A 16,591-nucleotide genomic window follows, 5' to 3' on the forward strand; every position below is an offset into this window, starting at 1 on the left:
ACAAGCTCAACCCTTGCTTCTCATCAATATTCCTCATTAAGAATCCATTCATTCTTTGTCAAAAAAGCTTTGGTTTATCGGCAGCTCCGTCCTCAATATACACGCTAAAATGCAGGTCTCTTTCTTTACCCTTCGATAGCTCAGTTGGTAGAGCGGAGGACTGTAGGCTGATGTTCAATGTGCAATTAGCAGGTATCCTTAGGTCGCTGGTTCAACTCCGGCTCGAAGGACATTTTTATAATGTTGTTCGGTTTGGGTCAACAGGTATTTCCTGATCGCAAACCCTTGCATCTTGTCAATATTCCTCATGAAAAATCCATCCATTCTTTGTAAAACAAGCTCAACCCTTGCTTCTCATCAATTTTCCTCATAACAAATCCATCCATCCTTTGTAAAACAAGCTCAACCCTTGCTTCTCATCAATAATCCTCATAACAAAACCATCCATCCTTTGTAAAACAAGCTCAACCCTTGCTTCTCATCAATATTCCTCATTAAGAATCCATTCATTCTTTGTCAAAAAAGCTTTGGTTTATCGGCAGCTCCGTCCTCAATATACACGCTAAAATGCAGGTCTCTTTCTTTACCCTTCGATAGCTCAGTTGGTAGAGCGGAGGACTGTAGGCTGATGTTCAATCTGTAGTTAGCATGTATCCTTAGGTCGCTGGTTCAACTCCGGCTCGAAGGACATTTTTATAATGTTGTCCGGTTTGGGTCAACAGGTATTTCCTGATCGCAAACCCTTGCATCTTGTCAATATTCCTCATGAAAAATCCATCCATTCTTTGTAAAACAAGCTCAACCCTTGCTTCTCATCAATATTCCTCATAACAAATCCATCCATCCTTTGTAAAACAAGCTCAACCCTTGCTTCTCATCAATATTCCTCATTAAGAATCCATTCATTCTTTTTTTAAAAAAAGCTTTGGTTTATCGGCAGCTCCGTCCTCAATATACACGCTAAAATGCAGGTCTCTTTCTTTACCCTTCGATAGCTCAGTTGGTAGAGCGGAGGACTGTAGGCTGATGTTCAATGTGCAATTAGCAGGTATCCTTAGGTCGCTGGTTCAACTCCGGCTCGAAGGACATTTTTATAATGTTGTCCTGTTTGGGTCAACAGGTATTTCCTGATCGCAAACCCTTGCTTCTTGTCAATATTCCTCATGACAAATCCATCCATCCTTTGTAAAACAAGCTCAACCCTTGCTTCTCATCAATATTCCTCATAACAAATCCATCCATCCTTTGTAAAACAAGCTCAACCCTTGCTTCTCATCAATATTCCTCATTAAGAATCCATTCATTCTTTGTCAAAAAAGCTTTGGTTTATCGGCAGCTCCGTCCTCAATATACACGCTAAAATGCAGGTCTCTTTCTTTACCCTTCGATAGCTCAGTTGGTAGAGCGGAGGACTGTAGGCTGATGTTCAATCTGTAATTAGCAGGTATCCTTAGGTCGCTGGTTCAACTCCGGCTCGAAGGACATTTTTATAATGTTGTCCGGTTTGGGTCAACGGGTATTTCCTGATCGCAAACCCTTGCATCTTGTCAATATTCCTCATGAAAAATCCATCCATTCTTTGTAAAACAAGCTCAACCCTTGCTTCTCATCAATTTTCCTCATAACAAATCCATCCATCCTTTGTAAAACAAGCTCAACCCTTGCTTCTCATCAATAATCCTCATAACAAAACCATCCATCCTTTGTAAAACAAGCTCAACCCTTGCTTCTCATCAATATTCCTCATTAAGAATCCATTCATTCTTTGTCAAAAAAGCTTTGGTTTATCGGCAGCTCCGTCCTCAATATACACGCTAAAATGCAGGTCTCTTTCTTTACCCTTCGATAGCTCAGTTGGTAGAGCGGAGGACTGTAGGCTGATGTTCAATGTGCAATTAGCAGGTATCCTTAGGTCGCTGGTTCAACTCTGGCTCGAAGGACATTTTTATAATGTTGTCCGGTTTGGGTCAACAGGTATTTCCTGATCGCAAACCCTTGCATCTTGTAAATATTCATCATGACAAATCCATCCATTCTTTGTAAAACAAGCTCAACCCTTGCTTCTCATCAATATTCCTCATAAAAAATCCATCCATCCTTTGTAAAACAAGCTCAACCCTTGCTTCTCATCAATATTCCTCATAACAAATCCATCCATCCTTTGTAAAACAAGCTCAACCCTTGCTTCTCATCAATATTCCTCATTAAGAATCCATTCATTCTTTGTCAAAAAAGCTTTGGTTTATCGGCAGCTCCGTCCTCAATATACACGCTAAAATGCAGGTCTCTTTCTTTACCCTTCGATAGCTCAGTTGGTAGAGCGGAGGACTGTAGGCTGATGTTCAATCTGTAGTTAGCAGGTATCCTTAGGTCGCTGGTTCAACTCCGGCTCGAAGGACATTTTTATAATGTTGTCCGGTTTGGGTCAACAGGTATTTCCTGATCGCAAACCCTTGCATCTTGTCAATATTCATCATGACAAATCCATCCATTCTTTGTAAAACAAGCTCAACCCTTGCTTCTCATCAATATTCCCCATAACAAATCCATCCATCCTTTGTAAAACAAGCTCAACCCTTGCTTCTCATCAATATTCCTCATAACAAATCCATCCATCCTTTGTAAAACAAGCTCAACCCTTGCTTCTCATCAATATTCCTCATTAAGAATCCATTCATTCTTTGTCAAAAAAGCTTTGGTTTATCGGCAGCTCCGTCCTCAATATACACGCTAAAATGCAGGTCTCTTTCTTTACCCTTCGATAGCTCAGTTGGTAGAGCGGAGGACTTTAGGCTGATGTTCAATCTGTAGTTAGCAGGTATCCTTAGGTCGCTGGTTCAATTCCGGCTCGAAGGACATTTTTATAATGTTGTCCGGTTTGGGTCAACAGGTATTTCCTGATCGCAAACCCTTGCATCTTGTCAATATTCCTCATGACAAATCCATCCATTCTTTGTAAAACAAGCTCAACCCTTGCTTCTCATCAATATTCCTCATAACAAATCCATCCATCCTTTGTAAAACAAGCTCAACCCTTGCTTCTCATCAATATTCCTCATAACAAATCCATCCATCCTTTGTAAAACAAGCTCAACCCTTGCTTCTCATCAATATTCCTCATTAAGAATCCATTCATTCTTTGTCAAAAAAGCTTTGGTTTATCGGCAGCTCCGTCCTCAATATACACGCTAAAATGCAGGTCTCTTTCTTTACCCTTCGATAGCTCAGTTGGTAGAGCGGAGGACTGTAGGCTGATGTTCAATCTGTAATTAGCAGGTATCCTTAGGTCGCTGGTTCAACTCCGGCTCGAAGGACATTTTTATAATGTTGTCCGGTTTGGGTCAACAGGTATTTCCTGATCGCAAACCCTTGCATCTTGTCAATATTCCTCATGAAAAATCCATCCATTCTTTGTAAAACAAGCTCAACCCTTGCTTCTCATCAATTTTCCTCATAACAAATCCATCCATCCTTTGTAAAACAAGCTCAACCCTTGCTTCTCATCAATAATCCTCATAACAAATCCATCCATCCTTTGTAAAACAAGCTCAACCCTTGCTTCTCATCAATATTCCTCATTAAGAATCCATTCATTCTTTGTCAAAAAAGCTTTGGTTTATCGGCAGCTCCGTCCTCAATATACACGCTAAAATGCAGGTCTCTTTCTTTACCCTTCGATAGCTCAGTTGGTAGAGCGGAGGACTTTAGGCTGATGTTCAATCTGTAGTTAGCAGGTATCCTTAGGTCGCTGGTTCAACTCCGGCTCGAAGGACATTTTTATAATGTTGTCCGGTTTGGGTCAACAGGTATTTCCTGATCGCAAACCCTTGCATCTTGTCAATATTCCTCATGACAAATCCATCCATTCTTTGTAAAACAAGCTCAACCCTTGCTTCTCATCAATATTCCTCATGAAAAATCCATCCATTCTTTGTAAAACAAGCTCAACCCTTGCTTCTCATCAATATTCCTCATAACAAATCCATCCATCCTTTGTAAAACAAGCTCAACCCTTGCTTCTCATCAATATTCCTCATTAAGAATCCATTCATTCTTTTTTTAAAAAAAGCTTTGGTTTATCGGCAGCTCCGTCCTCAATATACACGCTAAAATGCAGGTCTCTTTCTTTACCCTTCGATAGCTCAGTTGGTAGAGCGGAGGACTGTAGGCTGATGTTCAATCTGTAGTTAGCAGGTATCCTTTGGTCGCTGGTTCAACTCCGGCTCGAAGGACATTTTTATAATGTTGTCCGGTTTGGGTCAACAGGTATTTCCTGATCGCAAACCCTTGCATCTTGTCAATATTCATCATGACAAATCCATCCATTCTTTGTAAAACAAGCTCAACCCTTGCTTCTCATCAATATTCCCCATAACAAATCCATCCATCCTTTGTAAAACAAGCTCAACCCTTGCTTCTCATCAATATTCCTCATAACAAATCCATCCATCCTTTGTAAAACAAGCTCAACCCTTGCTTCTCATCAATATTCCTCATTAAGAATCCATTCATTCTTTGTCAAAAAAGCTTTGGTTTATCGGCAGCTCCGTCCTCAATATACACGCTAAAATGCAGGTCTCTTTCTTTACCCTTCGATAGCTCAGTTGGTAGAGCGGAGGACTTTAGGCTGATGTTCAATCTGTAGTTAGCAGGTATCCTTAGGTCGCTGGTTCAATTCCGGCTCGAAGGACATTTTTATAATGTTGTCCGGTTTGGGTCAACAGGTATTTCCTGATCGCAAACCCTTGCATCTTGTCAATATTCCTCATGACAAATCCATCCATTCTTTGTAAAACAAGCTCAACCCTTGCTTCTCATCAATATTCCTCATAACAAATCCATCCATCCTTTGTAAAACAAGCTCAACCCTTGCTTCTCATCAATATTCCTCATAACAAATCCATCCATCCTTTGTAAAACAAGCTCAACCCTTGCTTCTCATCAATATTCCTCATTAAGAATCCATTCATTCTTTGTCAAAAAAGCTTTGGTTTATCGGCAGCTCCGTCCTCAATATACACGCTAAAATGCAGGTCTCTTTCTTTACCCTTCGATAGCTCAGTTGGTAGAGCGGAGGACTGTAGGCTGATGTTCAATCTGTAATTAGCAGGTATCCTTAGGTCGCTGGTTCAACTCCGGCTCGAAGGACATTTTTATAATGTTGTCCGGTTTGGGTCAACAGGTATTTCCTGATCGCAAACCCTTGCATCTTGTTAATATTCCTCATGAAAAATCCATCCATTCTTTGTAAAACAAGCTCAACCCTTGCTTCTCATCAATTTTCCTCATAACAAATCCATCCATCCTTTGTAAAACAAGCTCAACCCTTGCTTCTCATCAATAATCCTCATAACAAATCCATCCATCCTTTGTAAAACAAGCTCAACCCTTGCTTCTCATCAATATTCCTCATTAAGAATCCATTCATTCTTTGTCAAAAAAGCTTTGGTTTATCGGCAGCTCCGTCCTCAATATACACGCTAAAATGCAGGTCTCTTTCTTTACCCTTCGATAGCTCAGTTGGTAGAGCGGAGGACTTTAGGCTGATGTTCAATCTGTAGTTAGCAGGTATCCTTAGGTCGCTGGTTCAACTCCGGCTCGAAGGACATTTTTATAATGTTGTCCGGTTTGGGTCAACAGGTATTTCCTGATCGCAAACCCTTGCATCTTGTCAATATTCCTCATGACAAATCCATCCATTCTTTGTAAAACAAGCTCAACCCTTGCTTCTCATCAATATTCCTCATGAAAAATCCATCCATTCTTTGTAAAACAAGCTCAACCCTTGCTTCTCATCAATATTCCTCATAACAAATCCATCCATCCTTTGTAAAACAAGCTCAACCCTTGCTTCTCATCAATATTCCTCATTAAGAATCCATTCATTCTTTTTTTAAAAAAAGCTTTGGTTTATCGGCAGCTCCGTCCTCAATATACACGCTAAAATGCAGGTCTCTTTCTTTACCCTTCGATAGCTCAGTTGGTAGAGCGGAGGACTGTAGGCTGATGTTCAATGTGCAATTAGCAGGTATCCTTAGGTCGCTGGTTCAACTCCGGCTCGAAGGACATTTTTATAATGTTGTCCTGTTTGGGTCAACAGGTATTTCCTGATCGCAAACCCTTGCTTCTTGTCAATATTCCTCATGACAAATCCATCCATCCTTTGTAAAACAAGCTCAACCCTTGCTTCTCATCAATATTCCTCATAACAAATCCATCCATCCTTTGTAAAACAAGCTCAACCCTTGCTTCTCATCAATATTCCTCATTAAGAATCCATTCATTCTTTGTCAAAAAAGCTTTGGTTTATCGGCAGCTCCGTCCTCAATATACACGCTAAAATGCAGGTCTCTTTCTTTACCCTTCGATAGCTCAGTTGGTAGAGCGGAGGACTGTAGGCTGATGTTCAATCTGTAATTAGCAGGTATCCTTAGGTCGCTGGTTCAACTCCGGCTCGAAGGACATTTTTATAATGTTGTCCGGTTTGGGTCAACAGGTATTTCCTGATCGCAAACCCTTGCATCTTGTCAATATTCCTCATGAAAAATCCATCCATTCTTTGTAAAACAAGCTCAACCCTTGCTTCTCATCAATTTTCCTCATAACAAATCCATCCATCCTTTGTAAAACAAGCTCAACCCTTGCTTCTCATCAATAATCCTCATAACAAAACCATCCATCCTTTGTAAAACAAGCTCAACCCTTGCTTCTCATCAATATTCCTCATTAAGAATCCATTCATTCTTTGTCAAAAAAGCTTTGGTTTATCGGCAGCTCCGTCCTCAATATACACGCTAAAATGCAGGTCTCTTTCTTTACCCTTCGATAGCTCAGTTGGTAGAGCGGAGGACTGTAGGCTGATGTTCAATGTGCAATTAGCAGGTATCCTTAGGTCGCTGGTTCAACTCTGGCTCGAAGGACATTTTTATAATGTTGTCCGGTTTGGGTCAACAGGTATTTCCTGATCGCAAACCCTTGCATCTTGTAAATATTCATCATGACAAATCCATCCATTCTTTGTAAAACAAGCTCAACCCTTGCTTCTCATCAATATTCCTCATAAAAAATCCATCCATCCTTTGTAAAACAAGCTCAACCCTTGCTTCTCATCAATATTCCTCATAACAAATCCATCCATCCTTTGTAAAACAAGCTCAACCCTTGCTTCTCATCAATATTCCTCATTAAGAATCCATTCATTCTTTGTCAAAAAAGCTTTGGTTTATCGGCAGCTCCGTCCTCAATATACACGCTAAAATGCAGGTCTCTTTCTTTACCCTTCGATAGCTCAGTTGGTAGAGCGGAGGACTGTAGGCTGATGTTCAATGTGCAATTAGCAGGTATCCTTAGGTCGCTGGTTCAACTCCGGCTCGAAGGACATTTTTATAATGTTGTCCTGTTTGGGTCAACAGGTATTTCCTGATCGCAAACCCTTGCTTCTTGTCAATATTCCTCATGACAAATCCATCCATCCTTTGTAAAACAAGCTCAACCCTTGCTTCTCATCAATATTCCTCATAACAAATCCATCCATCCTTTGTAAAACAAGCTCAACCCTTGCTTCTCATCAATATTCCTCATTAAGAATCCATTCATTCTTTGTCAAAAAAGCTTTGGTTTATCGGCAGCTCCGTCCTCAATATACACGCTAAAATGCAGGTCTCTTTCTTTACCCTTCGATAGCTCAGTTGGTAGAGCGGAGGACTGTAGGCTGATGTTCAATCTGTAATTAGCAGGTATCCTTAGGTCGCTGGTTCAACTCCGGCTCGAAGGACATTTTTATAATGTTGTCCGGTTTGGGTCAACAGGTATTTCCTGATCGCAAACCCTTGCATCTTGTCAATATTCCTCATGAAAAATCCATCCATTCTTTGTAAAACAAGCTCAACCCTTGCTTCTCATCAATTTTCCTCATAACAAATCCATCCATCCTTTGTAAAACAAGCTCAACCCTTGCTTCTCATCAATAATCCTCATAACAAAACCATCCATCCTTTGTAAAACAAGCTCAACCCTTGCTTCTCATCAATATTCCTCATTAAGAATCCATTCATTCTTTGTCAAAAAAGCTTTGGTTTATCGGCAGCTCCGTCCTCAATATACACGCTAAAATGCAGGTCTCTTTCTTTACCCTTCGATAGCTCAGTTGGTAGAGCGGAGGACTGTAGGCTGATGTTCAATGTGCAATTAGCAGGTATCCTTAGGTCGCTGGTTCAACTCTGGCTCGAAGGACATTTTTATAATGTTGTCCGGTTTGGGTCAACAGGTATTTCCTGATCGCAAACCCTTGCATCTTGTAAATATTCATCATGACAAATCCATCCATTCTTTGTAAAACAAGCTCAACCCTTGCTTCTCATCAATATTCCTCATAAAAAATCCATCCATCCTTTGTAAAACAAGCTCAACCCTTGCTTCTCATCAATATTCCTCATAACAAATCCATCCATCCTTTGTAAAACAAGCTCAACCCTTGCTTCTCATCAATATTCCTCATTAAGAATCCATTCATTCTTTGTCAAAAAAGCTTTGGTTTATCGGCAGCTCCGTCCTCAATATACACGCTAAAATGCAGGTCTCTTTCTTTACCCTTCGATAGCTCAGTTGGTAGAGCGGAGGACTGTAGGCTGATGTTCAATCTGTAGTTAGCAGGTATCCTTAGGTCGCTGGTTCAACTCCGGCTCGAAGGACATTTTTATAATGTTGTCCGGTTTGGGTCAACAGGTATTTCCTGATCGCAAACCCTTGCATCTTGTCAATATTCATCATGACAAATCCATCCATTCTTTGTAAAACAAGCTCAACCCTTGCTTCTCATCAATATTCCCCATAACAAATCCATCCATCCTTTGTAAAACAAGCTCAACCCTTGCTTCTCATCAATATTCCTCATAACAAATCCATCCATCCTTTGTAAAACAAGCTCAACCCTTGCTTCTCATCAATATTCCTCATTAAGAATCCATTCATTCTTTGTCAAAAAAGCTTTGGTTTATCGGCAGCTCCGTCCTCAATATACACGCTAAAATGCAGGTCTCTTTCTTTACCCTTCGATAGCTCAGTTGGTAGAGCGGAGGACTTTAGGCTGATGTTCAATCTGTAGTTAGCAGGTATCCTTAGGTCGCTGGTTCAATTCCGGCTCGAAGGACATTTTTATAATGTTGTCCGGTTTGGGTCAACAGGTATTTCCTGATCGCAAACCCTTGCATCTTGTCAATATTCCTCATGACAAATCCATCCATTCTTTGTAAAACAAGCTCAACCCTTGCTTCTCATCAATATTCCTCATAACAAATCCATCCATCCTTTGTAAAACAAGCTCAACCCTTGCTTCTCATCAATATTCCTCATAACAAATCCATCCATCCTTTGTAAAACAAGCTCAACCCTTGCTTCTCATCAATATTCCTCATTAAGAATCCATTCATTCTTTGTCAAAAAAGCTTTGGTTTATCGGCAGCTCCGTCCTCAATATACACGCTAAAATGCAGGTCTCTTTCTTTACCCTTCGATAGCTCAGTTGGTAGAGCGGAGGACTGTAGGCTGATGTTCAATCTGTAATTAGCAGGTATCCTTAGGTCGCTGGTTCAACTCCGGCTCGAAGGACATTTTTATAATGTTGTCCGGTTTGGGTCAACAGGTATTTCCTGATCGCAAACCCTTGCATCTTGTCAATATTCCTCATGAAAAATCCATCCATTCTTTGTAAAACAAGCTCAACCCTTGCTTCTCATCAATTTTCCTCATAACAAATCCATCCATCCTTTGTAAAACAAGCTCAACCCTTGCTTCTCATCAATAATCCTCATAACAAATCCATCCATCCTTTGTAAAACAAGCTCAACCCTTGCTTCTCATCAATATTCCTCATTAAGAATCCATTCATTCTTTGTCAAAAAAGCTTTGGTTTATCGGCAGCTCCGTCCTCAATATACACGCTAAAATGCAGGTCTCTTTCTTTACCCTTCGATAGCTCAGTTGGTAGAGCGGAGGACTTTAGGCTGATGTTCAATCTGTAGTTAGCAGGTATCCTTAGGTCGCTGGTTCAACTCCGGCTCGAAGGACATTTTTATAATGTTGTCCGGTTTGGGTCAACAGGTATTTCCTGATCGCAAACCCTTGCATCTTGTCAATATTCCTCATGACAAATCCATCCATTCTTTGTAAAACAAGCTCAACCCTTGCTTCTCATCAATATTCCTCATAACAAATCCATCCATCCTTTGTAAAACAAGCTCAACCCTTGCTTCTCATCAATATTCCTCATAACAAATCCATCCATCCTTTGTAAAACAAGCTCAACCCTTGCTTCTCATCAATATTCCTCATAACAAATCCATCCATCCTTTGTAAAACAAGCTCAACCCTTGCTTCTCATCAATATTCCTCATTAAGAATCCATTCATTCTTTGTCAAAAAAGCTTTGGTTTATCGGCAGCTCCGTCCTCAATATACACGCTAAAATGCAGGTCTCTTTCTTTACCCTTCGATAGCTCAGTTGGTAGAGCGGAGGACTGTAGGCTGATGTTCAATCTGTAATTAGCAGGTATCCTTAGGTCGCTGGTTTAACTCCGGCTCGAAGGACATTTTTATAATGTTGTCCGGTTTGGGTCAACAGGTATTTCCTGATCGCAAACCCTTGCATCTTGTCAATATTCCTCATGAAAAATCCATCCATTCTTTGTAAAACAAGCTCAACCCTTGCTTCTCATCAATTTTCCTCATAACAAATCCATCCATCCTTTGTAAAACAAGCTCAACCCTTGCTTCTCATCAATAATCCTCATAACAAAACCATCCATCCTTTGTAAAACAAGCTCAACCCTTGCTTCTCATCAATATTCCTCATTAAGAATCCATTCATTCTTTGTCAAAAAAGCTTTGGTTTATCGGCAGCTCCGTCCTCAATATACACGCTAAAATGCAGGTCTCTTTCTTTACCCTTCGATAGCTCAGTTGGTAGAGCGGAGGACTGTAGGCTGATGTTCAATGTGCAATTAGCAGGTATCCTTAGGTCGCTGGTTCAACTCCGGCTCGAAGGACATTTTTATAATGTTGTCCGGTTTGGGTCAACAGGTATTTCCTGATCGCAAACCCTTGCATCTTGTAAATATTCATCATGACAAATCCATCCATTCTTTGTAAAACAAGCTCAACCCTTGCTTCTCATCAATATTCCTCATAAAAAATCCATCCATCCTTTGTAAAACAAGCTCAACCCTTGCTTCTCATCAATATTCCTCATAACAAATCCATCCATCCTTTGTAAAACAAGCTCAACCCTTGCTTCTCATCAATATTCCTCATTAAGAATCCATTCATTCTTTGTCAAAAAAGCGTTGGTTTATCGGCAGCTCCGTCCTCAATATACACGCTAAAATGCAGGTCTCTTTGTTTACCCTTCGATAGCTCAGTTGGTAGAGCGGAGGACTGTAGGCTGATGTTCAATGTGCAATTAGCAGGTATCCTTAGGTCGCTGGTTTAACTCCGGCTCGAAGGACATTTTTATAATGTTGTCCGGTTTGGGTCAACAGGTATTTCCTGATCGCAAACCCTTGCTTCTTGTCAATATTCCTCATGACAAATCCATCCATTCAACTCCGGCTCGAAGGACATTTTTATAATGTTGTCCGGTTTGGGTCAACAGGTATTTCCTGATCGCAAACCCTTGCTTCTTGTCAATATTCCTCATGACAAATCCATCCATTCTTTGTAAAACAAGCTCAACCCTTGCTTCTCATCAATATTCCTCATAACAAATCCATCCATCCTTTGTAAAACAAGCTCAACCCTTGCTTCTCATCAATATTCCTCATTAAGAATCCATTCATTCTTTGTCAAAAAAGCTTTGGTTTATCGGCAGCTCCGTCCTCAATATACACGCTAAAATGCAGGTCTCTTTCTTTACCCTTCGATAGCTCAGTTGGTAGAGCGGAGGACTGTAGGCTGATGTTCAATCTGTAGTTAGCAGGTATCCTTAGGTCGCTGGTTCAACTCCGGCTCGAAGGACATTTTTATAATGTTGTCCGGTTTGGGTCAACAGGTATTTCCTGATCGCAAACCCTTGCATCTTGTCAATATTCCTCATGACAAATCCATCCATTCTTTGTAAAACAAGCTCAACCCTTGCTTCTCATCAATATTCCTCATAACAAATCCATCCATCCTTTGTAAAACAAGCTCAACCCTTGCTTCTCATCAATATTCCTCATAACAAATCCATCCATCCTTTGTAAAACAAGCTCAACCCTTGCTTCTCATCAATATTCCTCATTAAGAATCCATTCATTCTTTGTCAAAAAAGCTTTGGTTTATCGGCAGCTCCGTCCTCAATATACACGCTAAAATGCAGGTCTCTTTCTTTACCCTTCGATAGCTCAGTTGGTAGAGCGGAGGACTGTAGGCTGATGTTCAATGTGCAATTAGCAGGTATCCTTAGGTCGCTGGTTCAACTCCGGCTCGAAGGACATTTTTATAATGTTGTCCGGTTTGGGTCAACAGGTATTTCCTGATCGCAAACCCTTGCATCTCGTCAATATTCCTCATGACAAATCCATCCATTCTTTGTAAAACAAGCTCAACCCTTGCTTCTCATCAATATTCCTCATAACAAATCCATCCATCCTTTGTAAAACAAGCTCAACCCTTGCTTCTCATCAATATTCCTCATTAAGAATCCATTCATTCTTTGTCAAAAAAGCTTTGGTTTATCGGCAGCTCCGTCCTCAATATACACGCTAAAATGCAGGTCTCTTTCTTTACCCTTCGATAGCTCAGTTGGTAGAGCGGAGGACTGTAGGCTGATGTTCAATCTGTAGTTAGCAGGTATCCTTTGGTCGCTGGTTCAACTCCGGCTCGAAGGACATTTTTATAATGTTGTCCGGTTTGGGTCAACAGGTATTTCCTGATCGCAAACCCTTGCATCTTGTCAATATTCATCATGACAAATCCATCCATCCTTTGTATAACAAGCTCAACCCTTGCTTCTCATCAATATTCCTTATTAAGAATCCATTCATTCATTGTCAAAAAAGCTTTGGTTTATCGGCAGCTCCGTCCTCAATATACACGCTAAAATGCAGGTCTCTTTCTTTACCCTTCGATAGCTCAGTTGGTAGAGCGGAGGACTGTAGGCTGATGTTCAATCTGTAGTTAGCAGGTATCCTTAGGTCGCTGGTTCAACTCCGGCTCGAAGAACATTTTTATAATGTTGTCCGGTTTGGGTCAACAGGTATTTCCTGATCGCAAACCCTTGCATCTTGTCAATATTCCTCATGAAAAATCCATCCATTCTTTGTAAAACAAGCTCAACCCTTGCTTCTCATCAATTTTCCTCATAACAAATCCATCCATCCTTTGTAAAACAAGCTCAACCCTTGCTTCTCATCAATATTCCTCATTAAGAATCCATTCATTCTTTGTCAAAAAAGCTTTGGTTTATCGGCAGCTCCGTCCTCAATATACACGCTAAAATGCAGGTCTCTTTCTTTACCCTTCGATAGCTCAGTTGGTAGAGCGGAGGACTGTAGGCTGATGTTCAATGTGCAATTAGCAGGTATCCTTAGGTCGCTGGTTTAACTCCGGCTCGAAGGACATTTTTATAATGTTGTCCGGTTTGGGTCAACAGGTATTTCCTGATCGCAAACCCTTGCTTCTTGTCAATATTCCTCATGACAAATCCATCCATTCAACTCCGGCTCGAAGGACATTTTTATAATGTTGTCCGGTTTGGGTCAACAGGTATTTCCTGATCGCAAACCCTTGCTTCTTGTCAATATTCCTCATGACAAATCCATCCATTCTTTGTAAAACAAGCTCAACCCTTGCTTCTCATCAATATTCCTCATAACAAATCCATCCATCCTTTGTAAAACAAGCTCAACCCTTGCTTCTCATCAATATTCCTCATTAAGAATCCATTCATTCTTTGTCAAAAAAGCTTTGGTTTATCGGCAGCTCCGTCCTCAATATACACGCTAAAATGCAGGTCTCTTTCTTTACCCTTCGATAGCTCAGTTGGTAGAGCGGAGGACTGTAGGCTGATGTTCAATCTGTAGTTAGCAGGTATCCTTAGGTCGCTGGTTCAACTCCGGCTCGAAGGACATTTTTATAATGTTGTCCGGTTTGGGTCAACAGGTATTTCCTGATCGCAAACCCTTGCATCTTGTCAATATTCCTCATGACAAATCCATCCATTCTTTGTAAAACAAGCTCAACCCTTGCTTCTCATCAATATTCCTCATAACAAATCCATCCATCCTTTGTAAAACAAGCTCAACCCTTGCTTCTCATCAATATTCCTCATAACAAATCCATCCATCCTTTGTAAAACAAGCTCAACCCTTGCTTCTCATCAATATTCCTCATTAAGAATCCATTCATTCTTTGTCAAAAAAGCTTTGGTTTATCGGCAGCTCCGTCCTCAATATACACGCTAAAATGCAGGTCTCTTTCTTTACCCTTCGATAGCTCAGTTGGTAGAGCGGAGGACTGTAGGCTGATGTTCAATGTGCAATTAGCAGGTATCCTTAGGTCGCTGGTTCAACTCCGGCTCGAAGGACATTTTTATAATGTTGTCCGGTTTGGGTCAACAGGTATTTCCTGATCGCAAACCCTTGCATCTTGTCAATATTCCTCATGACAAATCCATCCATTCTTTGTAAAACAAGCTCAACCCTTGCTTCTCATCAATATTCCTCATAACAAATCCATCCATCCTTTGTAAAACAAGCTCAACCCTTGCTTCTCATCAATATTCCTCATTAAGAATCCATTCATTCTTTGTCAAAAAAGCTTTGGTTTATCGGCAGCTCCGTCCTCAATATACACGCTAAAATGCAGGTCTCTTTCTTTACCCTTCGATAGCTCAGTTGGTAGAGCGGAGGACTGTAGGCTGATGTTCAATCTGTAGTTAGCAGGTATCCTTTGGTCGCTGGTTCAACTCCGGCTCGAAGGACATTTTTATAATGTTGTCCGGTTTGGGTCAACAGGTATTTCCTGATCGCAAACCCTTGCATCTTGTCAATATTCATCATGACAAATCCATCCATCCTTTGTAAAACAAGCTCAACCCTTGCTTCTCATCAATATTCCTTATTAAGAATCCATTCATTCATTGTCAAAAAAGCTTTGGTTTATCGGCAGCTCCGTCCTCAATATACACGCTAAAATGCAGGTCTCTTTCTTTACCCTTCGATAGCTCAGTTGGTAGAGCGGAGGACTGTAGGCTGATGTTCAATCTGTAGTTAGCAGGTATCCTTAGGTCGCTGGTTCAACTCCGGCTCGAAGAACATTTTTATAATGTTGTCCGGTTTGGGTCAACAGGTATTTCCTGATCGCAAACCCTTGCATCTTGTCAATATTCATCATGACAAATCCATCCATTCTTTGTAAAACAAGCTCAACCCTTGCTTCTCATCAATATTCCTCATAACAAATCCATCCATCCTTTGTAAAACAAGCTCAACCCTTGCTTCTCATCAATAATCCTCATAACAAAACCATCCATCCTTTGTAAAACAAGCTCAACCCTTGCTTCTCATCAATATTCCTCATTAAGAATCCATTCATTCTTTGTCAAAAAAGCTTTGGTTTATCGGCAGCTCCGTCCTCAATATACACGCTAAAATGCAGGTCTCTTTCTTTACCCTTCGATAGCTCAGTTGGTAGAGCGGAGGACTGTAGGCTGATGTTCAATGTGCAATTAGCAGGTATCCTTAGGTCGCTGGTTCAACTCTGGCTCGAAGGACATTTTTATAATGTTGTCCGGTTTGGGTCAACAGGTATTTCCTGATCGCAAACCCTTGCATCTTGTAAATATTCATCATGACAAATCCATCCATTCTTTGTAAAACAAGCTCAACCCTTGCTTCTCATCAATATTCCTCATAAAAAATCCATCCATCCTTTGTAAAACAAGCTCAACCCTTGCTTCTCATCAATATTCCTCATAACAAATCCATCCATCCTTTGTAAAACAAGCTCAACCCTTGCTTCTCATCAATATTCCTCATTAAGAATCCATTCATTCTTTGTCAAAAAAGCTTTGGTTTATCGGCAGCTCCGTCCTCAATATACACGCTAAAATGCAGGTCTCTTTCTTTACCCTTCGATAGCTCAGTTGGTAGAGCGGAGGACTGTAGGCTGATGTTCAATCTGTAGTTAGCAGGTATCCTTAGGTCGCTGGTTCAACTCCGGCTCGAAGGACATTTTTATAATGTTGTCCGGTTTGGGTCAACAGGTATTTCCTGATCGCAAACCCTTGCATCTTGTCAATATTCATCATGACAAATCCATCCATTCTTTGTAAAACAAGCTCAACCCTTGCTTCTCATCAATATTCCTCATAACAAATCCATCCATCCTTTGTAAAACAAGCTCAACCCTTGCTTCTCATCAATATTCCTCATTAAGAATCCATTCATTCTTTGTCAAAAAAGCTTTGGTTTATCGGCAGCTCCGTCCTCAATATACACGCTAAAATGCAGGTCTCTTTCTTTACCCTTCGATAGCTCAGTTGGTAGAGCGGAGGACTTTAGGCTGATGTTCAATCTGTAGTTAGCAGGTATCCTTAGGTCGCTGGTTCAACTCC

At 40.7% G+C, this 16,591-nt stretch overlaps 19 non-coding genes across 19 annotated transcripts; all 19 read left to right on the top strand.

The window, feature by feature from the left end:
- Positions 1-129: 129 nt before the first annotated feature.
- trnay-gua (transfer RNA tyrosine (anticodon GUA)) lies at positions 130-230 on the top strand. Its single transcript has 2 exons — positions 130-166; positions 195-230. It is a non-coding gene; the product is annotated as a tRNA-Tyr (tRNA).
- A 357-nt stretch (positions 231-587) lies between these two features.
- Positions 588-688, top strand: trnay-gua (transfer RNA tyrosine (anticodon GUA)). Its single transcript has 2 exons — positions 588-624; positions 653-688. It is a non-coding gene; the product is annotated as a tRNA-Tyr (tRNA).
- A 297-nt stretch (positions 689-985) lies between these two features.
- trnay-gua (transfer RNA tyrosine (anticodon GUA)) lies at positions 986-1,086 on the top strand. The gene is made up of 2 exons: positions 986-1,022; positions 1,051-1,086. It is a non-coding gene; the product is annotated as a tRNA-Tyr (tRNA).
- A 295-nt stretch (positions 1,087-1,381) lies between these two features.
- On the top strand, positions 1,382-1,482 carry trnay-gua (transfer RNA tyrosine (anticodon GUA)). Its single transcript has 2 exons — positions 1,382-1,418; positions 1,447-1,482. It is a non-coding gene; the product is annotated as a tRNA-Tyr (tRNA).
- An 815-nt stretch (positions 1,483-2,297) lies between these two features.
- trnay-gua (transfer RNA tyrosine (anticodon GUA)) lies at positions 2,298-2,398 on the top strand. The gene is made up of 2 exons: positions 2,298-2,334; positions 2,363-2,398. It is a non-coding gene; the product is annotated as a tRNA-Tyr (tRNA).
- An 815-nt stretch (positions 2,399-3,213) lies between these two features.
- Positions 3,214-3,314, top strand: trnay-gua (transfer RNA tyrosine (anticodon GUA)). The gene is made up of 2 exons: positions 3,214-3,250; positions 3,279-3,314. It is a non-coding gene; the product is annotated as a tRNA-Tyr (tRNA).
- A 1,733-nt stretch (positions 3,315-5,047) lies between these two features.
- On the top strand, positions 5,048-5,148 carry trnay-gua (transfer RNA tyrosine (anticodon GUA)). The gene is made up of 2 exons: positions 5,048-5,084; positions 5,113-5,148. It is a non-coding gene; the product is annotated as a tRNA-Tyr (tRNA).
- An 817-nt stretch (positions 5,149-5,965) lies between these two features.
- trnay-gua (transfer RNA tyrosine (anticodon GUA)) lies at positions 5,966-6,066 on the top strand. Its single transcript has 2 exons — positions 5,966-6,002; positions 6,031-6,066. It is a non-coding gene; the product is annotated as a tRNA-Tyr (tRNA).
- A 295-nt stretch (positions 6,067-6,361) lies between these two features.
- trnay-gua (transfer RNA tyrosine (anticodon GUA)) lies at positions 6,362-6,462 on the top strand. Its single transcript has 2 exons — positions 6,362-6,398; positions 6,427-6,462. It is a non-coding gene; the product is annotated as a tRNA-Tyr (tRNA).
- An 815-nt stretch (positions 6,463-7,277) lies between these two features.
- On the top strand, positions 7,278-7,378 carry trnay-gua (transfer RNA tyrosine (anticodon GUA)). The gene is made up of 2 exons: positions 7,278-7,314; positions 7,343-7,378. It is a non-coding gene; the product is annotated as a tRNA-Tyr (tRNA).
- Positions 7,379-7,673: 295 nt separating this feature from the next.
- trnay-gua (transfer RNA tyrosine (anticodon GUA)) lies at positions 7,674-7,774 on the top strand. The gene is made up of 2 exons: positions 7,674-7,710; positions 7,739-7,774. It is a non-coding gene; the product is annotated as a tRNA-Tyr (tRNA).
- An 815-nt stretch (positions 7,775-8,589) lies between these two features.
- On the top strand, positions 8,590-8,690 carry trnay-gua (transfer RNA tyrosine (anticodon GUA)). Its single transcript has 2 exons — positions 8,590-8,626; positions 8,655-8,690. It is a non-coding gene; the product is annotated as a tRNA-Tyr (tRNA).
- Positions 8,691-9,505: 815 nt separating this feature from the next.
- Positions 9,506-9,606, top strand: trnay-gua (transfer RNA tyrosine (anticodon GUA)). The gene is made up of 2 exons: positions 9,506-9,542; positions 9,571-9,606. It is a non-coding gene; the product is annotated as a tRNA-Tyr (tRNA).
- Positions 9,607-10,941: 1,335 nt separating this feature from the next.
- On the top strand, positions 10,942-11,042 carry trnay-gua (transfer RNA tyrosine (anticodon GUA)). Its single transcript has 2 exons — positions 10,942-10,978; positions 11,007-11,042. It is a non-coding gene; the product is annotated as a tRNA-Tyr (tRNA).
- Positions 11,043-11,908: 866 nt separating this feature from the next.
- On the top strand, positions 11,909-12,009 carry trnay-gua (transfer RNA tyrosine (anticodon GUA)). Its single transcript has 2 exons — positions 11,909-11,945; positions 11,974-12,009. It is a non-coding gene; the product is annotated as a tRNA-Tyr (tRNA).
- A 357-nt stretch (positions 12,010-12,366) lies between these two features.
- trnay-gua (transfer RNA tyrosine (anticodon GUA)) lies at positions 12,367-12,467 on the top strand. Its single transcript has 2 exons — positions 12,367-12,403; positions 12,432-12,467. It is a non-coding gene; the product is annotated as a tRNA-Tyr (tRNA).
- Positions 12,468-14,001: 1,534 nt separating this feature from the next.
- trnay-gua (transfer RNA tyrosine (anticodon GUA)) lies at positions 14,002-14,102 on the top strand. Its single transcript has 2 exons — positions 14,002-14,038; positions 14,067-14,102. It is a non-coding gene; the product is annotated as a tRNA-Tyr (tRNA).
- Positions 14,103-14,459: 357 nt separating this feature from the next.
- On the top strand, positions 14,460-14,560 carry trnay-gua (transfer RNA tyrosine (anticodon GUA)). The gene is made up of 2 exons: positions 14,460-14,496; positions 14,525-14,560. It is a non-coding gene; the product is annotated as a tRNA-Tyr (tRNA).
- Positions 14,561-16,105: 1,545 nt separating this feature from the next.
- Positions 16,106-16,206, top strand: trnay-gua (transfer RNA tyrosine (anticodon GUA)). The gene is made up of 2 exons: positions 16,106-16,142; positions 16,171-16,206. It is a non-coding gene; the product is annotated as a tRNA-Tyr (tRNA).
- The last annotated feature ends 385 nt before the right edge of the window (positions 16,207-16,591 follow it).

Source organism: Gasterosteus aculeatus, chromosome 12, assembly GCF_964276395.1.
Source record: "Gasterosteus aculeatus chromosome 12, fGasAcu3.hap1.1, whole genome shotgun sequence".
In the NCBI taxonomy this organism is placed as follows: Eukaryota; Metazoa; Chordata; class Actinopteri; order Perciformes; family Gasterosteidae; genus Gasterosteus; species Gasterosteus aculeatus.